The sequence below is a fragment of the Heliconius melpomene genome, chromosome 20, assembly GCF_056956725.1.
Source record: "Heliconius melpomene rosina isolate 202511_hmr_F chromosome 20, ASM5695672v1, whole genome shotgun sequence".
Taxonomy (NCBI): Eukaryota; Metazoa; Arthropoda; class Insecta; order Lepidoptera; family Nymphalidae; genus Heliconius; species Heliconius melpomene.
In genome coordinates, this window is record NC_140408.1 from 9819660 (window position 1) to 9842584 (window position 22925).

The following is a 22925-nucleotide window of genomic DNA, read 5'->3' on the forward strand; positions in this document are numbered from 1 at the left end:
ATCGTAATGGAAATCTAATCCCAAATAATGACGAGCCCAATTTTAAATTTCTTAACTGCGCCAAGATTATGTCAAAACATTAACCAGGAGAATTAAAAATGTTACCAGAGCGAAAAAATTAAATCATCGAAAATTTATCAATTAAAATGGAACGCCGTAAATAAAAAAAATAAATAAATAAAATTTTACCCAACAATCCTTCTATATACATAATTAGAACAATTAAAACCGCGTTGCAATAGTTTCAAAAATTAAAAACGAATAAATTTCGTTAAAACAAGAATTGATAGCAGCGTCTCCTTATCGATAGTTTGTCAAATTTGAATATGACAGCTCCAATATTTCTCGGTTCACCAAAAAAGTTATTACGCTGCCAAATTAAGGAGTGGTAAGGATTTAACCATAAATAATGGTCGGTTTGCAATTCATAGTTCGTTAAAGACACAATTTGTATGCCAGAAGAAAATAGTTTAAATTAAAACTTCGATATACTGGAACTGCTGTACCATCGTTAAATTAATTTGAAAATTTTAATAGAAAAAAATGTTTCATTCATTTGCAAACCATTTTTTTACATTGTAATCCTTTTATTTATCTTTTCTAAAAAAAAGTATTGCAGGTGGTTCTTAGTAAACACCAGTAATTACTTATATCTTCTACTCTACAATATTGCTAACGTGTATTTGATAAGGTCGACTTGTAACTATTTATATATATATACATAAAAAAAAGATAAAAGATAGAAAAAACCGGGTTTATGTTCAAGGTGTGCAAAGGGTTAAGAACTATCTTCTAATTTAGTGTTAACATACCATTTCTTACCTTTTTACAATTTTCAAGATATAGCAAGTTTCTTGGGTTTCGGTGGAAACTGGGGAACGGTCTTTACTCTAGGTTCCCTCTGCCTGATGTCTGCAGGATACAGCGGGAAGCTGATAAAAAAATATCTAGCAAATAATAAAACTGCCTATACACGCACCTGTTCCCATTAAAACTGTGAGCTGAAACTTCGTGCTCGTTTAACTCATATACTCTATGATTATATAAAGAAGATAAACATAATAATTGTACAATTTTAATGAAGATCCGGGCGATAAAAATATAAGGTATACGATTTTACTTTTACAACTACCATTTAAAATTAACATCGTAATATGGTTTTTCGTTCTACTGACAGAACTGACATTTTATGTTAATTAACTATAGAGATGAATTCAATGGTTTTATTTCGTAAAGAATATTATTTTTCGTATCAACTTGGCTTTACCTACGGCGTTAATCGCATGACCAAATAAATATTGAAATAGTTTAAACCAACACAAAAATATGCGTTTTTTTTTAATTTGGACCAGTAATTCCTGAGATTAGCACGTTTAAACTATAGATTTAATTGACGGACATATTTTCATACTGGAACCCTTTGAACCCTAATGTATCGATAGTGGTCAGTCTAAATCCCACTTGAAGTGATGCTTTTTTTTAAATTTAATTTCTTTATAATAAAAGAAGAAGTAGAAGCACAATCAGTTATCCCTTTTAGTATAAAATACCTCTATGGCATAGAGGCATAAAATTTGACTGAAGAAAAATGTAACTAATTGAAGACCTCCAAGAAACCATAAGCTTTATGCTAGCTTTTATCACTAATCAACTTCACGCCGTATCCTGCATATAGCAGACATAAAAAACCGAGTGCTAAGACACTCCGTTCTCCATTTTGGATAGAAACCAAGACATAACGAAACCATTGCTTTTTAAGAAAGAGGCATCGAACCCGCGACCATCGTATATGTACTGTGCCACAACGGCTTTTATTTTCCCAACATATAAAAAAAAACATTTATTCCATTCTTCCCCACATAAAGAAACTAAATAACAAATTCGATCTCACTTCAACGTGTTGCAACCGAACAAACACTACAAAACAACTAAAGCCTCAATCATTTCGACAATACGAAATAGATTTTTAATAAATTACAGTACAGTCGACGAGTTGTGGCCACCCAGAAGTTAGTCTTCTAAACTTTAGCGTATTGTTCACGCGGAAAAGTAATCACGTAAAATAAGAAAATTTCCAAAATCTAATCTACGCAGTCATCTACACATAACTTCAGGTCAGCCACAACTCGTCAACCGCACTATACAATTCCCTTTTGAAGTGTACTTTAAAATATTGATACAAGAGTGTAATCAAGGTATAGTACAGTGGTAAATAAACGTCAATCAGTATACCACAATGGGGTCTCGGAGACCGACACTCGAGCGCCTTACGCAACGCCACACGTACAGTTGTATGTAATACTCGTAGATGCAGAATTAAATAAACAGTTTTATCATTAGACTAGCGGACGCGCGCAGCTTCGCTTGCTTATTTAGGGGTGAATTCTAATAGGCCACGAAACATGTGTTCAATTAAATATTTTTATGAGTCTAAATTTCAAATTTTATAATAATCGGTGGTGTTTTAAAGATTTTTCCATACAAACTTTCAACCCCTTATTTGCACCCTTAGGGGGAGAATTCTAGAAAACGATATGAAATACGAAATACGTGTTCAATTAAATACTTTTAAAAATCTAAATTTCAAATTTTATAAAAATCGGTGTCGATTTAGTTTTTTTTCGATACAAACTTTCAACACCTATTTCACCCCTTTAGGATTAAATTTTTTCAAAATCCCTTCTTAGTGGATGTCCAGATTACAAAAGGGAACATCTGTCCAAACTTCACGTTTGTACCATCAGCGGTTACGGCTGTGCGTGCGTCTTACCTCAGTCAGTGAGGACAAGTCCTTTTATTATCATTAGATTAGATTTGAGGCCGACCGTCGATGACGGGAGAATTTAAGCCCAATGGTTGTGGGTTCGAATTCCCCTCGGGGTAATGAAGGTGATAAATGAGTGAGTGTCTTAACACTACTTTTATACTGATGCAGTTATTAAGGTAATAAATTAACTTTTTAATGTGTGAAACGTTGAGATAGGCAATGGGGACTCGAACCTGTGCCTCTTGAATATTACTCAAGCGTTGTGAACACTAAACCATAGGTTTCTATAAAGCAACGTCCAAATTCTTATATGCTTGTTACAATTTACATATTTATTTTATTTATTCTTCTTATCTTTTTAATGACTAAAAATGTGTGAAACTAAAACAATTACAATTACCTCTTTATATATTACGATACAATAAATAAAATAAACGAAAATAATTTATTATAAACTAATCATCATAAGTATATTTTTATATGCAGGAAGAATATTTGAATTCATGGACTTAAAGCGGTTACCCATATCCTGTTTGGTACGCTCTGCTCATTTAGAAATTAGGAGGCTTGTAGAGTTGTGGCTAGTTCTAATTAATGAAGTGACATAGGTTCTAAATTTGTAGTTATAGATAAATAAATATGTAAGTATAAGAATAAGATTGAGACATTTAAAGAAGAAATTCAAGAGGAGAGAATAGTTAGAGTAAATAATTAAAATTTTGAAATGTTAGAAAATTAATTAATAATAATAGTGATATGGAAAAAGTGAAATATCGATAGAGTTATCAATTTAAAGGAAAATGCGTGTTTGGATGAACGCGCTTATCTCAGAAAGTACTGGTAAGATTTGATTAATAGTTTTTGTGTTGGATAGTCCACTTGTCGAGAAAACCTATGATAGGCAAGCAGTATTTGAGGCCAGTCTTGGAGGTGGGACACAAGAGTTTGACTGTAAATGCGACAGGTTGTGGATTCGATTCCCACTCGAGGAGAAAGTGACGACCAATGCAAGAAGATCATTCATCTCCATCATCATTCATCTTCATCAGGAGATCATCATTCCCCCGTGACGAAAATAAACTTACAAGTTAACAGTCCGCCGGGTTTATCTATTAGAATATGCAAATATATTCGTAAAACATCTAATACTAACTAAACAAATGAACCATAGCTAATTATTTCTACAAAAACAGTTCAGTAAAACACAAAAATCTGACTAAATAATTCACAGTTCGTGCATTATGTCAGCACCACCGCTGATACAAAAGAATGGACAGACAAAAACTCGTATAGCATTATCATCCATCTCGGTAGTCGGTGGGAATGACCGGACGGTAAACAAACGACAGCATCTGTTCCCACGGTGCGACGGCTACGTCACTGTAGGTATACTCTAGGTAGGTACCTTCAATAAAAAGAATATACCAACACAATTGAGAACCTCCTTTTTGAAGTCGGTTAAAGTGTTTTACTTTATAAATAATTTTATAACAACCGATTTTTTTTGTGAAGTGGTTCATCAGTTGGGGTGTAAGTAGGGATTTCACTCGACACTTGTTTTTTTTTGCTAAGATTTACGTAAGAAGTATTTTATATAATATGTTTGTAAGTAAATACATGTTTTATTTATTTTGTTTAACGCGGTAATCTCAGGAACTATCCCTTCAAATGGAACAATTATCTTATGTTGTAGAATCCATCTATCGAGGAAGTCTATTTATGTCTCTCACTGTTGAAGAGACTATATTTCAATTGTTTTAATAATAATCAATACGTAACGCCTAGAAAATCGGGCTGAGATTAGAGAACACAGTGTCTCAGCACTAGCTCATCTCTTCCTCTCTCTGCTATGCGGGAAAAGCGAGTAGTATTTTTTTATTATTAACTTAAGTTAGTCTTTATTACTGAAAAAATAAAATACGGAACAAGGCTTAAAGGCAACCGGGCAAGTCCCTGACCTACACGAGTGCGGTAAATGGCCGCATGTCAACGAAACCAAAGAATATCGTAACAGACGTTTCAAGGCATGACATCTTGTTATATATTTTTTTATTTGTATTTAAAAAAAACCAGATCCGTGCGTACAGTAGAAAGTATCTGGATATTATTATTTCTTTTGTTATATTTATTTAAAAGTATTATTTAATTTTCAACTAAAATACGCAATACTCTTAAACTCGCTGAACAATATCAATTCGGTAAAATAATAGTAAAAGCTTTAGAATAATTTGAGACAGAGATGATCTAAGCGTCTGCTTGTAATACCGGCAGTTATAGGTTCGATTCGCACTTGTGGCACTCGTTTAGCATTATGTTCATTTCCTCGCTCTAAAAAGATTTGCGGGATACAGCTATACATAAGCATTAAAAAAATACTGTGGCGAACACGCATAATCCCTATTAAACTGTCATTCCGCCATATTTACAAAAAATTTTTTTTTCACAACCAAAAAAAAAAATACAAAAAAAAACATTACTCTATGCCAAAACCAATAGTCATGCAGTCTGTGTATTCGCACCATTATTTCGATTCTGTATGGAGGCCCGAGTATTTGCGTTACAACAAAATTAGTTTCCCCTATACAGTAAACACTTTACAGTGCACTGTAACGAGGCTGGATTAGTACGTAGTTTATTTAGAATGTAGTTTAACGCACTTAGAGCTAAATGTTATAATTATAAACTGTTTTGGACCCGTTAGGTTAGATATGCTGGTTAGAAGAAAAAATGGTAGTTGTCTTAGAAGCAACATTGTTTTCATTCTACTGAACGAAACTTTAGAAATTGACTTGGACATGATGAGGAAGGGGTTTGAGGTTTCTATCACCCATCTTACAAATTTCCTCGCAGGATCATACTGCATTCTTGGATATGTGCCTGTCCCTTCCATGATCTCGGTTGATAGTCAAGAAAGAGTGTAAGAAGAAGTCCTATAAAAACTAGTGAATGGAGTGAAATTAACACAATATAAAAGGGATAAATAAATATATGTGATACTTATCTTTATATCAAGGGCTATGTGCTTAGCGTCAAAATTCAACTGATTTATTTTACCTGAAAGGAACGAAATTTTGTGATTAGTATAGCATAGTTAAAACCTTAAAAAATAAATTGACAAGTGCCGTTCAAAAATGCCGGGGCCCCTTGGAAACGGAACATCTTAACAGTTGTTTCCTAGGTTCCCTATGTTCCCTATGCCTACTCTACCCTACACTGTACCTTATATAACTGTCTGTCAATAATGTATGTATGCACCTATGTATACAAACAACGTAGGACGCCCTCGTTCTCTGACTCAAGCAATTGTTCCAAGAATTTTATAAATAACTTTTAGTACTGATTGACTTGAAATACTCATAATATCATATAATACGTTTTATTTCTGTATAGTATACATATTAGTATTAGGTACGATTAGATATGCGAATTACCAAATTATTCTATTGAAAAACTATTGTATATCTTAGTTTTCCCACTTTTTGCACAATTTTCGAATCTTACTTAGCCGTTTGTAATTTTTATAAGCATACCTATATTAAAATGATGAATGTATTTCACAAAGGATGGTCTAAGAATGTCTCGCTTATAAACAGAGAACCTGGTGTTAGAACTGTTTTCCGCTTTCTATTCGATTTTAAGACGACTGGCGATGTAATCACACGCCATCCCACTGCGCTAAACGGCAAAAAAGGCGTTATAATTTTAATCGATTTACAAAAGTTATTTAAGTTATTTCCCCATACACATAAATTATTCTGTGCCCAATTTATATGAGAATGGTTTCACTTCAAACAAGTTCATATCAAGAATCGTGTATCCGAAATGCCAGTCGCGATAACATCACCTTTATGGAACCCATAAAATATTTTTATACGATCTCAATTTTATAACGCCTTGTTGCTTATTCAAGGAAATTATTAAACTGTCAATGTTTATATGAAACAACAAGTGCTTGGGCACTACGCTGAAGTGCAAAATGATTTATGTATCGATCGATACTCTTAATCGATGGCTTCGTTTCTGTGACAAGAATCGTTTTGTGCATGCAAAATTTACACGATTGATCGATTTTTATCGATTGTGGAAAATAAGGTTATTTACGGTATTTACAGGGTAGACAGAGGGAAGCTGGTGTTGAGACACTCCGTTCCCAAATTTCCGCTGTATTTTTCGAAGTATTGCATGATGAATGGCAGAACGCAACGTCAGTCTTTTGCCGTGTTGCCATAGCGAAGGAATAATAATATAAATGACAATAAATATTTAATTGACGCGAGTGTAGATAGAACCCACTACCAGTCGCGTTAACAGACTGGCCTCGATAACATAAGTATACATACATACTCGTATATATAAATTTGGAAAAATCAATAAAACTAAATTATCACTAACTTATCATAAAAGTCAAGTTTAAATGTATTTTAAGTTAAAGCTCAATAAGAAATATATTTTACACTTCACTTCACTTAAAATACCGCTAACATTATATTGGACGTCAAAAATACGAGGATATGGTTCTGTCATGTTTGAGGACACGCTGATATGAGCCGAATACAAGTAGTAATGGAATATTTATAACATTTAAATGTAAGATTAAAATGTATATTTCTTATCAATTCAACAAGTGTTGGTGAAAGTGTAAGTGTCCGTATAGTTTAAGGTATTTTTAAATTTTAATATAGAGGCTGTCGTATGTAATTGTAACGACAGTAGTGGATTCGATTCCTTGTCGGGTAAATCATTTATAATCGTTGCTCCACTTTAGATATTAAAAAAATGTGGCGCAGAGTTCCACTACTTAACACTTGAAAATTGGTCGGTAAGTGTTGACACACACTTAGAATGGTAGGCCTCTACACTAGAGCCTAAAAAAATGAAAATATTAAATATTTTATTTTCTTGATTAGAAATCGAATCCACAACCTATTTACCTTTTACATTCACACTTTGTGCCCCAGCAAAGTTACATGAAACCGTAAATAATAAAAATAAAATAAAAAAACAATAAAACGTAATAGGAATAGACTTGTCGGTCAAGTGTCAACACTTAAAAGGGCGAGCACGAGATAAAGTATGGCAGGATGGTGGCAGTCACTGACGTGATAATGCACATATCTATTTATATATACGTATAATTAAATATATGCTGGTTTGTATTATACAACTAGTATATTACGAACACATGTAGTGGGGTAAACAGAGAACAACACTAGATTAGTGTCATGAAACTCTTTCTTCGGTATTCGTTCAAATTCAAGAAAATCGGTGATCATCATCAAAAAATCGGTGATCATCATCAGATGACCCGAACGCTCGTTTGCCTTGTCCTTTTTCCATAAAAAAATAAATAAATTGCGTGTTAAGTTGTGGATCTCAACACAACTCTATTAAGTTTCTCGAACTGGGAAATGAAAATAATTAAATTTTCCCCAAACAGGGATCGAACGCACAACCATCGCTTCTATAGTACACTGTCCCACTGCGCTACTACGGAGTAACACAAAACATTTACGTAAAAATAAAACTCTAATTACTCGCTAGTTACGACAGTCCGCGGAGTTCATTGTCGTGTCCTTGTATATTTTTAGTATTTGTATTTTTGCACGCTTGTGTTTTACGCGAACGATTACGTATTGTTTTAAACTGTTCTAATATTTGAATTTCTCCTTGTTTACACAGGGTGAACCAAACTTTCGCCATAGGTAATTACTAAAATCAAATTAAATCAGCTTCACGCTGTATACCGCAGACTGCAGGGTAGGCAAAGGGAACCTAGTGTTAAGACACTCCGTTCCCCACTTTCCGCCGATTTCTGGAGGCACTGTGTGTTGAGTTGCGGAACCCATCAACCCCCCGTTTGCCTCGACACCAAAGCGAAGAAATTAAAATATAAATTTAAATAAATATTTCATTTCCTCGTGTGGGAATCGAACCTATAACCAATCGATATACAATCACACATCGTGCCCCTACGCCACGATTGGCCTAGGTAATTACTGAGTCTTCAATTATATTTAATGTTTTCTCTAAAATATTATATATAGACTAGTTACTACTTCGTCTCCTCTTCTAGTTTTCTTTTCAATTGTATCCTATATATAGGCAGGATGATAATAAAAACTAGTATTATACACATTATTTCAACATAAAAGCTCATATCTGAAAGCTTCTAAGGTTTATCAATAAACTAAACGTATAAACTCTAATGGCTTGTTATCGTCGTTAGCTGAGATATTGCAAATGAGCGGGCTTTAGATACAGATAGAAGTAAACATGTAGAGATATGGAGAAAACTTTTTTTAATACTTATTTACTTGAAGATATGGCAGTGGATTTAGAACTTGGAAGATATGGTAGTGGATACTTCGTATTTTTAATCTTTTTACCTTTAATTTAATAATCCATTTGCATTTATATTTTTAATCTATGGGATATACACCAGACAATTTAACATGTGTTTAATTAAAATGTAGGACCTGAACGACAAATTTTTTTATAAATAATCGTTTTTTTCAATTTCACGCTGTATCACGCATGGACAGGGTAGGCAGAGGAAGCGTAGTGTTAAGACATACCGATTTCTGCCGTACTCTGAAGGCATTGCCTGTTGAGTGGCGAAACTCAACGCCGTGCTAAATTAAAACAAATCTGTTATTTACTAATTGCAATTAAAATTATCAGTAGCTTCTCCCAGTCTCAACAAGTAAAGGAGGATGAACGATTAATCAAACTCTTAACTGCTTGTTAAAATAGCACAGTAATAAACAATTTGTTTCATTTTACACCTGTCGATGGCTTAAGAGTTTTCACGTACCTGCTCTTTTAACTAGGGTTGCCATTATTGATATAAGATATAATATGTCAATATGTTTAATAGATTTATCATAGTTTTCATATTATCAATTGAAGCTTGTCATAGCGCAAGGGCCCGAGTAAACACTTGTATTACGCATTCTTTTATTAAATTTATATTTTCATTTCTTCGCTCCGGTGTCGAGGCAAAACCGTGGCGTTAAGTTTCGCCACTCAACATGTATAATTGCTTCACACTGTTTATACTGTATAAGTATAGACAATGTAGACAGAGGAACCTAGCTGATCTCAACACCGCGTTTTGCATCTTTACCGGAGCGACGAAATGAAAATGAAAAGGTGTGGAAAATTAATTACCTAATATTATCAATAAATAATTAAAAAAACTAAAACTTATCTAAACTATTTAAACATAAACAACCAACTATAACAATTAAATGTAAACTAAAATAAAAAAAAAACACTAAATTGTACCTGCACACCTGTCGTCAATAGTACAGTTGTTAAAACAACTGCCTTCCCTACATACTCGCATATACAGCATGTTTACAAAACAAAAAATAGAGATCAATTGAAAAAGGGGCAATTAAGGTGTAATTTCGTAACTCCGTTTATAAGAACACGCTGTAAGCACTCGTCGGCACGAGTCTGTAACATCTGTTAGAGTTACTTTGGACAATGTATTATTAACTATATGTACGTACATTTTCGTTAATAATACTAAAATTTTTAATAATTTTTGAGAAAATAACAGTTTCTTATCTTTAGTTCTATAATTTTTTATTGTTATTGATAATAAAACTTGAAGCTATGAAATGAAATGAAATGAAAGTTTATTGCCAAAAATGTATGAATACAGTCACCAGATACAATAAATCAATCCTATTTATTACAGCATTCAATTTAATAATTTCACTCTGGTTTATAGAAATTAAGTGTCGTTAAGATTAATGTTAATAATAAACTTATATTGAATTTCACTTTTTTAAGAAATTAATGTTTCTATAGATACAGTAGAGAAGTTCGAAGAATAAACTTAGATTTACATATTTTACAGGTCAAAGCATCTAGTATTTGGATATCTAATAATTAAAATAGAGAACTATAGTTGGTCGATACCAACTATTTCCAGTATCGCTTTAATGTTTTTTTAACTGCTTTTCTCCATAATAACGAAAGAAAAATATATTAGACAACTTATAAAATTTAATAACATCATGGCGTAGGGGCACAAGCATGCGATAGTTATGGGTTCGATACCCACTCGAGGAAATGAAATATTAAATATTTTCATTTTCGAGGTGTACGAGGCAAAGCCCGGTTTTGAGTTCCACCGTAAGAATTCAGTGGCAAGTAAGGAACTGAAGGCTTAATGGGAACGGAGTGTCTCAAGGCTAGGTTCCTGCTATGTGCGAGGGAATACAGAATAAACATAAAAAAAATTAAACGCAGCCGTATCGAAGATATATTATAATGGAATGTTATTGTCCTTATTTAAAGAATTCAGTTAACAGTATGAGTGATTACCTCGATGGGCGGACGTGCCTCTCACCTGCCGCCGATAGTTTTTGTAAGAAAATATTTATATTCAATGAAAGCTGGTTCAGAATCGTACGAATACAATTCCAAAGCAACAATGTATATTTTGTGTCAATCGATGAAAGTTTTTTTTAAGAAGTATAATTTGTGATGTTTATTGTTGAATTTTGATTTTTATGTAGTTTTTGTCAATAAAAGATTGGAAATTGTAATTGCAGCATAGCGTTGAACTTTAATCGTGTTGGTTGTAGATTCGATTCCCATTTTTGGAAATTATTTTTTATTTATTAATATGTTAATTTTTTCGCTCTGGTATATTAATTTGATATTAATTTAAGCTTGATAACTCCACATGACCTCGAGATAAATGGCCTGGACAGTGCGACTTTAGACAACAAAGTGATCCTACAAGAGTTCCACTTATTTTCCTTTTGAGGTACGGAACCAAAAAAGTAGTAAAGAGGCACCCCATCCATTTATAAAAAGATTGAAGCATTATTAATAAATTGGATTCTGACCACTCTGGTCAGCTAGTAGAATTCTCTAGTAAGAAAAAACAAGTGGCAAGGAAAAAAATTGCTTTTGTACCTGTCACAGCTAGTCGATTGGAATGTATGAGAGTTAGTTTACTAACTAATTTACTAGTTTTAGATATAACTTTACGTCCCAATTCTTTGTACAATTCTTTTTTTTACTCTTTTATTAATAAATTTCATTCAATATTTACTCCCAAAGAGATTACAATTACCGATAGTCCTATTTTTGGTGACTGGGCCACAGCAGGTATTTATAAGAGTAGGGAGACGCTGTATATGTTATATTATGAAAAACAGTTTAATAGTGGTGAAGAGTTTAAAGAGTACTTAAAATCTTACTCTAAAATTTTCAAAAGTGTTTGCAAAATTGCAAAATCTTTATTTATTAAAACAAAAATCAGAAATAGTAATAATAAAATTGAAGCCACTTGGAAGGTTGTTAATGCCGAGACTGGGAGAACTAGGGTGAAAGATTCTAATTTTAAACTTAGTATTGACGGTCACATTGTTGATTCCGATTTGGAAGTGGCCATTGCATTTGAAAAGTTTTTCTCTACTTTCCCAGTCAGTCTAACAAACGATTTAGGTTCTTCTACCACTATTGCAGAATCGTTAATTAAAGACAATGTTCCCGAATTTTATAATGGTTTCGTTTTCCGTCATGTAAATTATTCAGACATTAGTGTAGCTTTCAAATCAATTAGTATGAAAAAGACATCCGACTTGTGGGGTGTCTCAGTTAATATCATAAATTCTTTAATTGATATTTTGATTCCTGATTTAGCTACAATTTTTAATAGATGTATTGATTGTGGAGTGTTTCCTGATTTGATGAAATATAGTAAAATAACTCCATTGTTTAAATCAGGTAGTACGCAAGACCCTACAAATTTCAGACCGATTTCAGTACTACCTACGTTTAGTAAAATTTTTGAAAAGCTGATACTCAGTCAGCTTCTTACTTATTTTAATAAAAATAAATTACTGCACACAGGTCAATTTGGTTTCACTCGTGGAAGGTCAACATCTGATGCTGGGGTCAAATTATTAGAGAGTGTATTCGCGGCTTGGGAGGAGTCACGTGATGCCTTTGGGGTGTTTTGTGACTTGTCCAAAGCTTTATGTGCTTTTTTTTTTATTATTATTATTATTATGCTAAGTTTTATGCTGCACACAATCAAATGATTGTGTGCAGCATAAAACTCTTATCAGGAAGCTACACCACTATGGTATAAGAGGCATTGCTTTGGATCTTCTCACTTCTTATTTAAGTGATAGGATTCAAAAAGTAAATGTCAACGGGAAACTATCACACGGGTCACCTGTAGCATTGGGGGGTGCCACAAGGCTCTATTTTGGGTCCGTTTTTGTTCCTTTTGTACATTAATGACTTACCTCACCTTATGAGAGATATCTGTGAAATGGTGTTGTTTGCAGATGATACATCTTTAGTTTTTAAGGTTAATAGACGGCAATTGGAAATTGACGATGTAAACAATGCTCTTTCTAGGATATTACACTGGTTTAGTGCCAATAACTTGCTTTTAAATAGTAGTAAAACTAAGTGTATCAGGTTCTTTACTAAGAATGTGCAACAAGTAGAAACCAGGGTCTTGATGAACAATGAGGAACTTAAAGTAGTTAATGAAACTGTTTTCTTAGGTATAACATTAGATGCTAAGTTACAATGGGGTCCGCATATAGAAACTTTATCTGGTAGACTTAGTTCGGCAGCGTATGCTGTCCGTAAGATTCGTCAACTGACTGATGTTGACACCGCGCGTTTAGTATACTTCAGCTATTTTCATAGCATTATGTCTTACGGCCTATTACTTTGGGGCAGTGCCGCTGACATAGATACCATTTTTGCGCTGTCCAAAAACGGGCTGTCCGAGCAGTCTATAAAATAGGTCCACGGGAGTCACTAAGGAATAAATTCAAAGACTTTAACATCCTCACACTACACTCCCAATATATTTATGATAACTTAGTATATGTGCATAAAAATATTAATAAATTTAATAAAAACAGTGACCTCCATCAACATAATGTAAGAAATAAAAATAAGCTTGCTGTGCCCTTCTCTAGGCTCCATAAAGTGTCTCACTCATTCGTAGGTCAAAGTATACACTTTTATAACAAACTTCCAAACGACATGGTTAATTTATCACTGAACAAATTTAAAAAAGTGGTAAAGCACAGGCTCTGCCAAAAAGCATATTACTCTGTTAAAGATTATGTTCGCGATAAAGATGTTTGGAAATGAGTTGCTCTATTTCTAAGTTAAAATTGTTAATTGTAATTTGTAACAAATGTTGGCATTTAAAAAGAGTGGCCATGAGTTTCTTTGCCTGTATCTTCTCATGAGCTCAACCATTTGAACGGGCTTTTTTCAAGTCAAAATTGCAAATTTTTTTTTTGGTTATTTTGTTTTGTATTTTTTTTTTCTACTTTATGACATGTCCAAGTAAATGTTAAGCATTTTTATGGAATAAAGATATTTTGACTTTGACTTTGACTTTGACTTTGATAAAAGTGGACGAGACAAAAGATATACATACAGTACAAAGACGTAGCAGAAGCTTAAGTAGCGTTTGGCGCTTAATTTTTTCTGGCTATCCTTCTAGGGAAAAAGCGTGAAAGCAAAAAAATAGAGAAAAAAGAACAGAGTGAAAACACAATAAATCGCAACGACAATTAACTCAGCGCTCATTTCTTGCGGGCCTTTGAAGTGGGATCTCAAGTTTCGGACAGACGGACGGACGGCCAGCACCTGTCCCACTTCCTGTTGCGTTTTTTCTTCACAAGCATTTCCTGGATCTGTCTTCTTACAATACAATAAGTAAGTGGAATTTAAAAATTATATAACGATTGATTTGTGCACCTTGTAGTGTTATGTGTTTATCGTTTATTAATTTTATTGATATTTATACATTCCGTTAAGTTTTTATTCGTAAATTGTTTTTATTATTATATATATTTATATTGAAGTAGTTGTTTGTTTGTAATTTTGTATGTTTTTAAATGCCGTCGTGGCTTAGGAGAGCGTAGAACTCGGAGCAATGGGTTTAAATTATTTTCATTTTGCCATTCTGACAGATAAATCGCGGCGTTAAGTAGCATCCTATAGCAACCTATGCTTGTATATGTGGGATCCAGCGTAAAGGTAATATATAACAATTTTTTCAATCAATTTTATCAAAATCTTCTCAGACGGAGTCGCGTCCAAAGAGATACCATGGAATAAACAATCAATCCTTTGCCAACAAAAAATTTAAGATGACAGCTTCCATACATTTTTGATACTGTAAAAAAATGTATGAATCGAAGTCCAATGGTGGGATAATTTTTTAAAATATTTTTGAGTACTTCCGTCGCCAGCTTTTTGTTATTTGCAGCTTACATTTTTTAAATTAATTCAATAATTTTATGAATTTATAAAAATTTGAATGAATTTATAGAAATCATTCCATATTTTTTTGTGTAGAGTCCGATATTAAATATGAATTTCCGTTTTTTCATTTTTTCCCTTATTTTTGCTGCGGCTATATAATGAGGGCTCTCATTGCTTGCCAAATTTCATAATTGTAAGTTTACGGGAAATATCCTATAGATTTTGATTATGGGGCTAATAAAGTTGACTAACTTAAGTTGAAATGAAATGAAAATATTTTTTTCTATAAAATACCTGTAAAAATTCACTTCTTCACGTTCTGCTTCATCACTTATTGAGTGGCGGAACAGAACGCCGCGCTTGTGTGCGCAACGACAGGATGGGCATAAGTTATTAGTATATTTTATTTATTAAAAATAATATTTCTGTATTACTACTACTATTAAAAGAACGTTCTCAATAATGATGATTTGACGAGAGAAGGCGCTATTTTTATTATCTAGGCTAAAGCGCTTCGGCCCGTTTCCCGAGAAGTATATAATACAATTTTATAAATAAACATGTCGGGCGAGCGAGGAAGAAAATAGTTCATTCCCCTGAGCGGTAATCGAACTCACAACCGTCCTTGCACTCTGTGCTATAACACACTTGAAAAAATCTATAAGAAATAATAAACTCGCATAATGCCGTTAAGTAATTCTCGTATTTTAATTTAAAATGACAAGATAATAACAAAAAGTGGTTAGAAATATGGAACCTGTACTTAAAATAAATTAATGTTACATTAATAGCTGTGGTAGCGCTTAGGGCTACGCAAAAAAACAACTTACAGCCTGTCTGTGTAATATCTAAATTGATAGTAGAATATGATGAGATGAGTTTATATTATAAGCTATAAATACATACTATAAAATATAACTATGTGATGTTTAATTGCGGCGTTAAGTTCCGTCATTCAACAAGCAATGTCTCGAAAATTGAGTGTCTAAGCAGCACTAGGTTACCTGTGCCAAATCTGCTATATATAGAATTTTCCGTGAAGCTCAAAAAAGAACAACCTAGGTATATAGTGCGAGTTCGATACCCAGACAGGGTACAATTTAATTTAAAAAAAATAGGTTATTTTAACATTTTTTAAGCTCTCATAGGACACTGAGATAGCCTTACTCGATAAATAATATTGATTGATTGATTTCTCGAAATATGGCGTTTCGAGCGTGCCAGTTGAGCACAATTCATTTCGCCAATGTCACGTTGTATGGAAAACACACGAAGGAAATTAACCGGTAATAAAAAAGATAAATATACATAATTATAGAATACATGTAAAAAAAGAGATCCTGTGTTAGTACAGCCTTCACCTAAAACAAAACAAACACAAATTTACAATATATACACAACACATTAGATTAGTAATAAATAATATTTTACATGGGGGATAATTTAAAGTTTTATTTTGTTAAGTTTAATATATTTACATAAAAATTTACATAAAGGACTAAACACAAACATTAACAAACACTGAACATTTAAAGGACGAGGGACTTTATGAGGGAGGACATCATATAAGGGACGAGTTAACTTAGGACAAGAGAAAAGGATGTGGGAAGGGGAGCCGTCGTCCAGGCCACATTCACACAGAGAGTGGTCCCTGACCCTGATCTTAGCTAGATGTACAGGAGTAGAAGCATGCCCAAGACGTAAGCGACAGATTGTTGTAATAATCCTCCGTTCAATAAACCTTTGAGAATAAAACCAAGGTCGCCTAGGAATATCAGGTTGAATAAGGGCGTAATACTTACCTTTATGGGATTTTGACTCACTCCAGGAATTATTCCAGGACTTATGCAGATGAATATCCGCAAGGGACATCAGATCTTGGGCGGAATTGGAGAAATGGTCTAATGTGCCACACTGAATAGCTGATTTAGCGCAGGAGTCTGCAGATTCATTCCCACTGATTCCAGAATGTCCTGGAATCCACACCAAAGTAACATCCAAACCCTTTAGATGACAAGAGTACAATTCTTTACGAATCCTTAAAACAATTGAAGATCTCAATCTACTATAAAATGGGCTTCCCTTTAAGGCCATTAAGCAGCTTAGTGAGTCAGTAAAAATAACTGTCTGTTTAAAATTGTGGGAATGTGTAAACAGGACTGCTTCTAACAAAGCAACAGCCTCGCCTGTGAACACAGATGATTCGGGAGGGCATTTAAATTGTAATATAATTTTGAATTTTGGTATCCAGCAAGCTGCACCAACACAGCTTTCTTTTGAAAGCTTTGATGCATCTGTAAAGATGAGGATGTGATTTGAAAAATTTTCATTTACTATGGATTGAAATTTTGTGTTGGTGCCAGGATCTCCCTTGGTTAGGCCAAGATTTGTGACGATACAAGGAGAATGAACTAGGGCGTTATACGGTGTAAGGAATAGTGGATTAGAAGGAAAACAAGTCAAAGGATTAGGAAGAGAGGTAAGTCTAAGGAAGCTATCAAGCAGGTATGGTAAAGGTTTGCCTTGAGGAATGAGATCAGCTAGCTTAGATAGCTTAGACCGTAGAGGATGGGAAGACAGCTGCAACATTTTACTCACAAATCGATCGGAAAGGTATTGTCGGCGGATAGGAAGTGGAGGATCTACACACTCCACCTGCAATGCATTGGTAGGAGTAGACTTCATCGCACCTAGGATAATCCGAAGACATTTATATTGTATTCGGTTTAATTTTTCAGTAGGTAATTTATTAAAGGGGTCTAACACAAATAATCCATAGTCAATATGACTGCGAATTATAGCATTGTACAGCAGTTTTTGAGTATAAGGGTGTGCGCCCCACCACACACCAGACACAGCTCTCAAAGCATTAATGCCTTTTTCACATTTCCTGCTGAGATATTCAGCATGAGCAACTCCGTTCAATCGCTTATCAAGTATTATGCCTAAAAATTTGACGTTTTCTGTTAGATGAATGGGAATATTATCACACAAAATTTGAAAATTTGGAATTACTCTCTTTTTTGTAAACACGACCGCTTGACATTTAGCTACCGACAATGCCAGGCCATGCTCAGAGAGCCACTGGTTAAGATAGTGCAAGGCAGTATTTAAGCGAAAAGTTATGTCCTCCATAGAATTTGAGCTGTAATAGAGGACGATGTCATCAGCATACTGAAGGATGTTACAGAAATTATTAACAGATAATTCAAGGTCATGTGTGTATACGTTATACAACAGCGGACTAAGAGCTGAACCTTGAGGAAGACCTTTCCAGACAAGTCTGGAAGGTATAGTAAGAAGCGGATGTCTTACAGATACCGATCTCCCGGTCAGCAGATTACATATGTAATGGGACATCCTCGGCGGAATACTCAGCTGACGCAATTTCTGCCTGAGCACCGGAAGAAGAACATTATCATATGCAGATGCGACATCTAAAAAGACACCAACCAAATACTCTCCTTTGGCAAAGGCTCGTCGAATATCTGTAGTAAGAATACTGAGACTATCAATAGTACTTAGCCCCTTTCTAAAGCCAAACTGAGAGGGCGCTAAGATATTCCTACTTTCCACTATCCATTCCAGTCGATTTTTCAAAAGCCGTTCAACAATCTTAGATATAGTAGATGCCAGGGCAATGGGTCTATAGGAATTAAAATCTGAAGGACATTTTCCAGGTTTGAGGATAGGGATAACAATTTGGGACTTCCATGAGTTGGGTATATTGCCTGATTGAAATATTTTATTTATCATGTTTAGAAAATGGTGTTTAGATTTATCATTTAATTTTGTAATAAAGGAGTAAGAAATACCATCCTCACCTGGACTGGTATCCTTTAAATCCGTTAAGACGTTTTTAAGTTCTTCAAAGGAAAAAGGAAGATCCATTTCCTCCGAAGATTCAACCGGCGTGGATATAAATAAATCTTGGGATGGGACAAAAGGAGGAGCCAATTTGTTTGCAAAATCGTTGAGCCAAACAGAAGGATTATTGGAATTGGGACTGCTGACATTGTTAAGAGATCGGCGAAATCTCTTAACATTTGTCCAAACAAGGGAAGGAGAGGAACGAGGACTAAGGGATTCACACAAACTTATCCAACCACGTTTTTTCCTTTTCCAAATGCAATTTCTAAACTTCGCATCCTTGCGTCTGTAGTCGATAAAATTTTCCATAGTCATACAGGCTGCGTATGACTCCTCGGCAGATGTTCGCCGAAGGACAGAATCAGAGCATTCCTGATCCCACCAGGGATTGAAATGCATCCAATTCTGAATGGAGCGGTATTTGGGGATATGTAGGTCAGCAGCAGACATAATAGCAGAGACAAACCCTTCATAGTAAACAAAGATACTCTCATAATTACCAGACTCAGAAAGATTGCACAACATGCAATCCACAGAGTCGGCGTACTCGTTCCAGTTGGCCTTTTTTAAATTAAATCTATGGGGAAGGGAAGGACTAGGAGTGGAAGGAAGTCTATTATTTAAGGACAGCAAAATCGGGAAATGATCACTACCATGGGTAGATGGAAGTACAGACCATGATAGTTGGGAAGCAAGAGAAGGAGAAGATAAGGAAAGATCAATAGCAGACCTAGGGTTCTGATTTGGATTAACCCTACGAGTCGGTGATCCATCATTGAGAATGCAGAGATCCACATCATCAATCATGTCCAACAACCAAGGCGAAAATCCATCACAGTAGTAACACCCCCACAAAGTGTGATGGGTGTTAAAATCACCCAGGACCACCACAGGGCTGGGAAGCGAAGAGATAATAGACTTAAGCTCTAGAAAGATGGAAGGGGAAGGATGAGGGATGTAAACAGAAAGGAAGGAAATACCAAGGGTCCTCACAGCAACAGCATTCAACTGTTGACTATGAGAAGGGAGAGGAATACGGGAATATGGAGAAGAGTGCTGGATGAGGATAGCACTACCTCCATACCCGTCATTTCTGTCCTCCCTCAAACAGGCGAAACCTGGCACCCTGAATCGGGAGTCAGGCACCAGCCACGTTTCTGAGAGGGCAATAATGACAGGATTATGCAGAGAAATAATATAAAGTAATTCATGCTTTTTAGCACGAATACTTTTACTATTCCACTGTAGGAAGGATAGTGGAGCCATTGTGAAGGATTTTAAAGATTTTGAGTAGGTTTTGGGCAACGTAGGACGGTAAAGGAAGTTCATCAGCAGTTGAGATTATGCTCACAAGAGTGTCAGTCAAAGCAATTAACAGATCCTTTGTAGATTCTGCTGAACTGTCAGAACCTTGACTAAGTGCACAACCATTAGGAAGGGATGAGGAACAATTGCTAATAATGGACTGGTGAGCTTGTCTATTGTATCCCTTTGCCATAGGAGCGTGGGGACGGGGAGCTTGGAAAACTGTTTTAGAATAAGATTTAGGGGAAGAAGCAGCAGGTCTGCTTTGTTGGGATTGGGAGTTTGTGAAAACAGGAGGTGAAAACATTTCCTTAGCAACATCAGCATAGGAACGTTGGACAGATGGAAACCGAGAGGATGCTTCCATATAGGAAATACACTCTTGCGACATAACCGACTTAATGTTCTGTTGTCTTACATACTCAGGGCACCCTTTTTCAGTTGCAAAATGTTTCGCTGTGCAATGGATGCAGGTTGAATTTTCCTGCCGGATGTCACATGCGTCACCAGTATGAGACTGGGAACACCTATAGCACCTTGGCTTTGACCTACACTGTGACTTAACATGACCAAAACGACAGCAATTAAGGCACTGGATTGTAGGATATTTATACAGTTCAATATTAAGGACAGATTTATAGGAGAATACTCTTTCAGGCAATTGTTGACCACGTATAGTAATTACAACAGTTTGAGTTGGGACCCATGTAACTACACCCTCACTTACATTCTTCCGGTTCATTCGTCTTGCTTTTATAACTTCTCCGCATGCAGTAGGGAATATCAGTGAGCCAACAAACTCTTCCAAAGACCATTCAACGGGAATTCCTTTTACAATACCCATTCTTGTAATATTAAATGTCGGGATTACACAAACATATTTACATAGACTAAGAACAGGATTAGCCAAAAATCTATTCGCTGCATCAGCAGACGTAAATTGGACACTGATTTTATTGCGACCAACATTTTTAACTCCATCATTAACTATATCACTAATTTTATTTGTATGGAGAAATTGACCAAATTTAATAGCTCTTATAGAGGTCCCTGCAGATGGGTCAGGAGATTCCCTTGACACATACACAATAAAGGGACCTTTATCCGTACTAATATAGGATTTTGGGGCTTCGGACATGGCAGGGTGGGTCCATACATTTTGGATGGAAGGAGTAGCGGTGGATGGGTCTATTATAGTTTTTTTAACTATATCCTGGTTTGAGGGTGTTTCCTCACCTTGCCTTTTTCTATTTACAGCTTGAACTGTGGAATTTACATAACCCCCCCCAGGATCAGGGGGGTCAGGTGGAGGATCAGGATCCATCTTAAAATAAAATAACCTAACTATAAACTAAAACTAATCTAAACTATAAAACAGCACAACTACTTACTATTACCAATCACCTTATTAGTATGGATCTATTTACATTATTATATAATGTTTCCACTAAGTAAATAAGGAGTTTCACCACTAAAAAGAGATATTTTCACTAACACGTGTGTAAACCAAAACAAACGTCAGCGAAAAAAAAAAAAAAAACATAAATAATATTATAGATTTATTTATTTTGACAGAAGGCGGAAAACAGACTGACGTTTTATTGACGTGCGAATTAATAGAAAAGAAAAGAAATTAACCCACCTATATGAAAATAACTTTCACAATCATTTAACACCATTTGAAAAAAAAAAAAAAAAAATATATTACATAAGCAAAACTTATAAAACTTTAAATTAATAATTCCATATTAATCAAAACACTGTAATTTAACTAACCATCACACACTTATACTGTACTTAAGTAATATTTCAAACGCGCGATAATGATAGGCTTATGTGGAATTCAATCAAAATTTAATTTAAAAATCTCAGGTCTGACGGCGCCTAAACAAATAAACTCTATCTATATGATATAATATCGTTAAAGATAGATTACTGTAGTGTTAATTGGATTTATACTGCATCAGTTAGGTGGAGAGAAATTAGTGTTAAGGCACTCCGTGTTATGCATCGTCCAATTTTCGAAGTATTTTTGCGTAACCCTTGTGTGACGATGTACCGCTCGCAAGAATACGAAGCCATGTGTTATGACATTCAATGCGCAAATTCACGAAAATCTGGTGGTACGTAAAGAACAGAGTATCTGGACACTAAGTTCTCTCAGTTCTCCTTGCTAAATGCGTGATAAAAAGAAATATAAAAAATATATATTTTAAATATGATTCACAAATTATGCATACACACGCAAAGTACAACTACCTTTGATAGTATAAAAACAATTATGAATTCAAAGCGATAAGGGCCACCGCACACTGCGTGAATATTAAATTAAAATTGTTATATTTTACATAGAACGCTGGACATAACTTCGGCAACGTGCATAATAACTTAACATGAGTACTTGATGTTGTTTGTTTTGATGATTCATAAAAAAATATTGCTTTGACCCTTTATTCTTTAAAGGTACAAAAAATATATAAAAAGGCCAGTTATAGCGCACAGGCAGTGTGATTGTAAAACCGACTGGTTGTAGGTTAGATCCCCATCCAAGTAAATGAAATATTTATTTACGTTGATATTGCTATTTCTTCCCTCTGGTGTCAAGGCAAAGCGCGGCGTTGAGTTCTGCCACTCAACACACAATGCCTCCAAAATTCGGAAGAAAGTGGGGAACAGAGGTTAATATTAGGTTCCCTCTGCC

At 34.7% G+C, this 22925-nt stretch overlaps 1 protein-coding gene and 1 long non-coding RNA gene across 4 annotated transcripts in view; both read right to left on the minus strand.

Annotated features, from left to right (window-relative positions):
* The window catches only part of LOC146527889 (uncharacterized), a 309773-nt gene that overhangs the window by 211910 nt on the left and 74938 nt on the right, over nt 1-22925 (minus strand). The gene's annotated exons all lie outside the window — the stretch shown is intronic.
* On the minus strand, nt 16230-21752 carry LOC146527891 (uncharacterized). The gene is made up of 2 exons (XR_014879179.1): nt 21616-21752; nt 16230-16410 (listed from the first exon to the last, which is right to left on the minus strand). It is a non-coding gene; the product is annotated as an uncharacterized LOC146527891 (long non-coding RNA).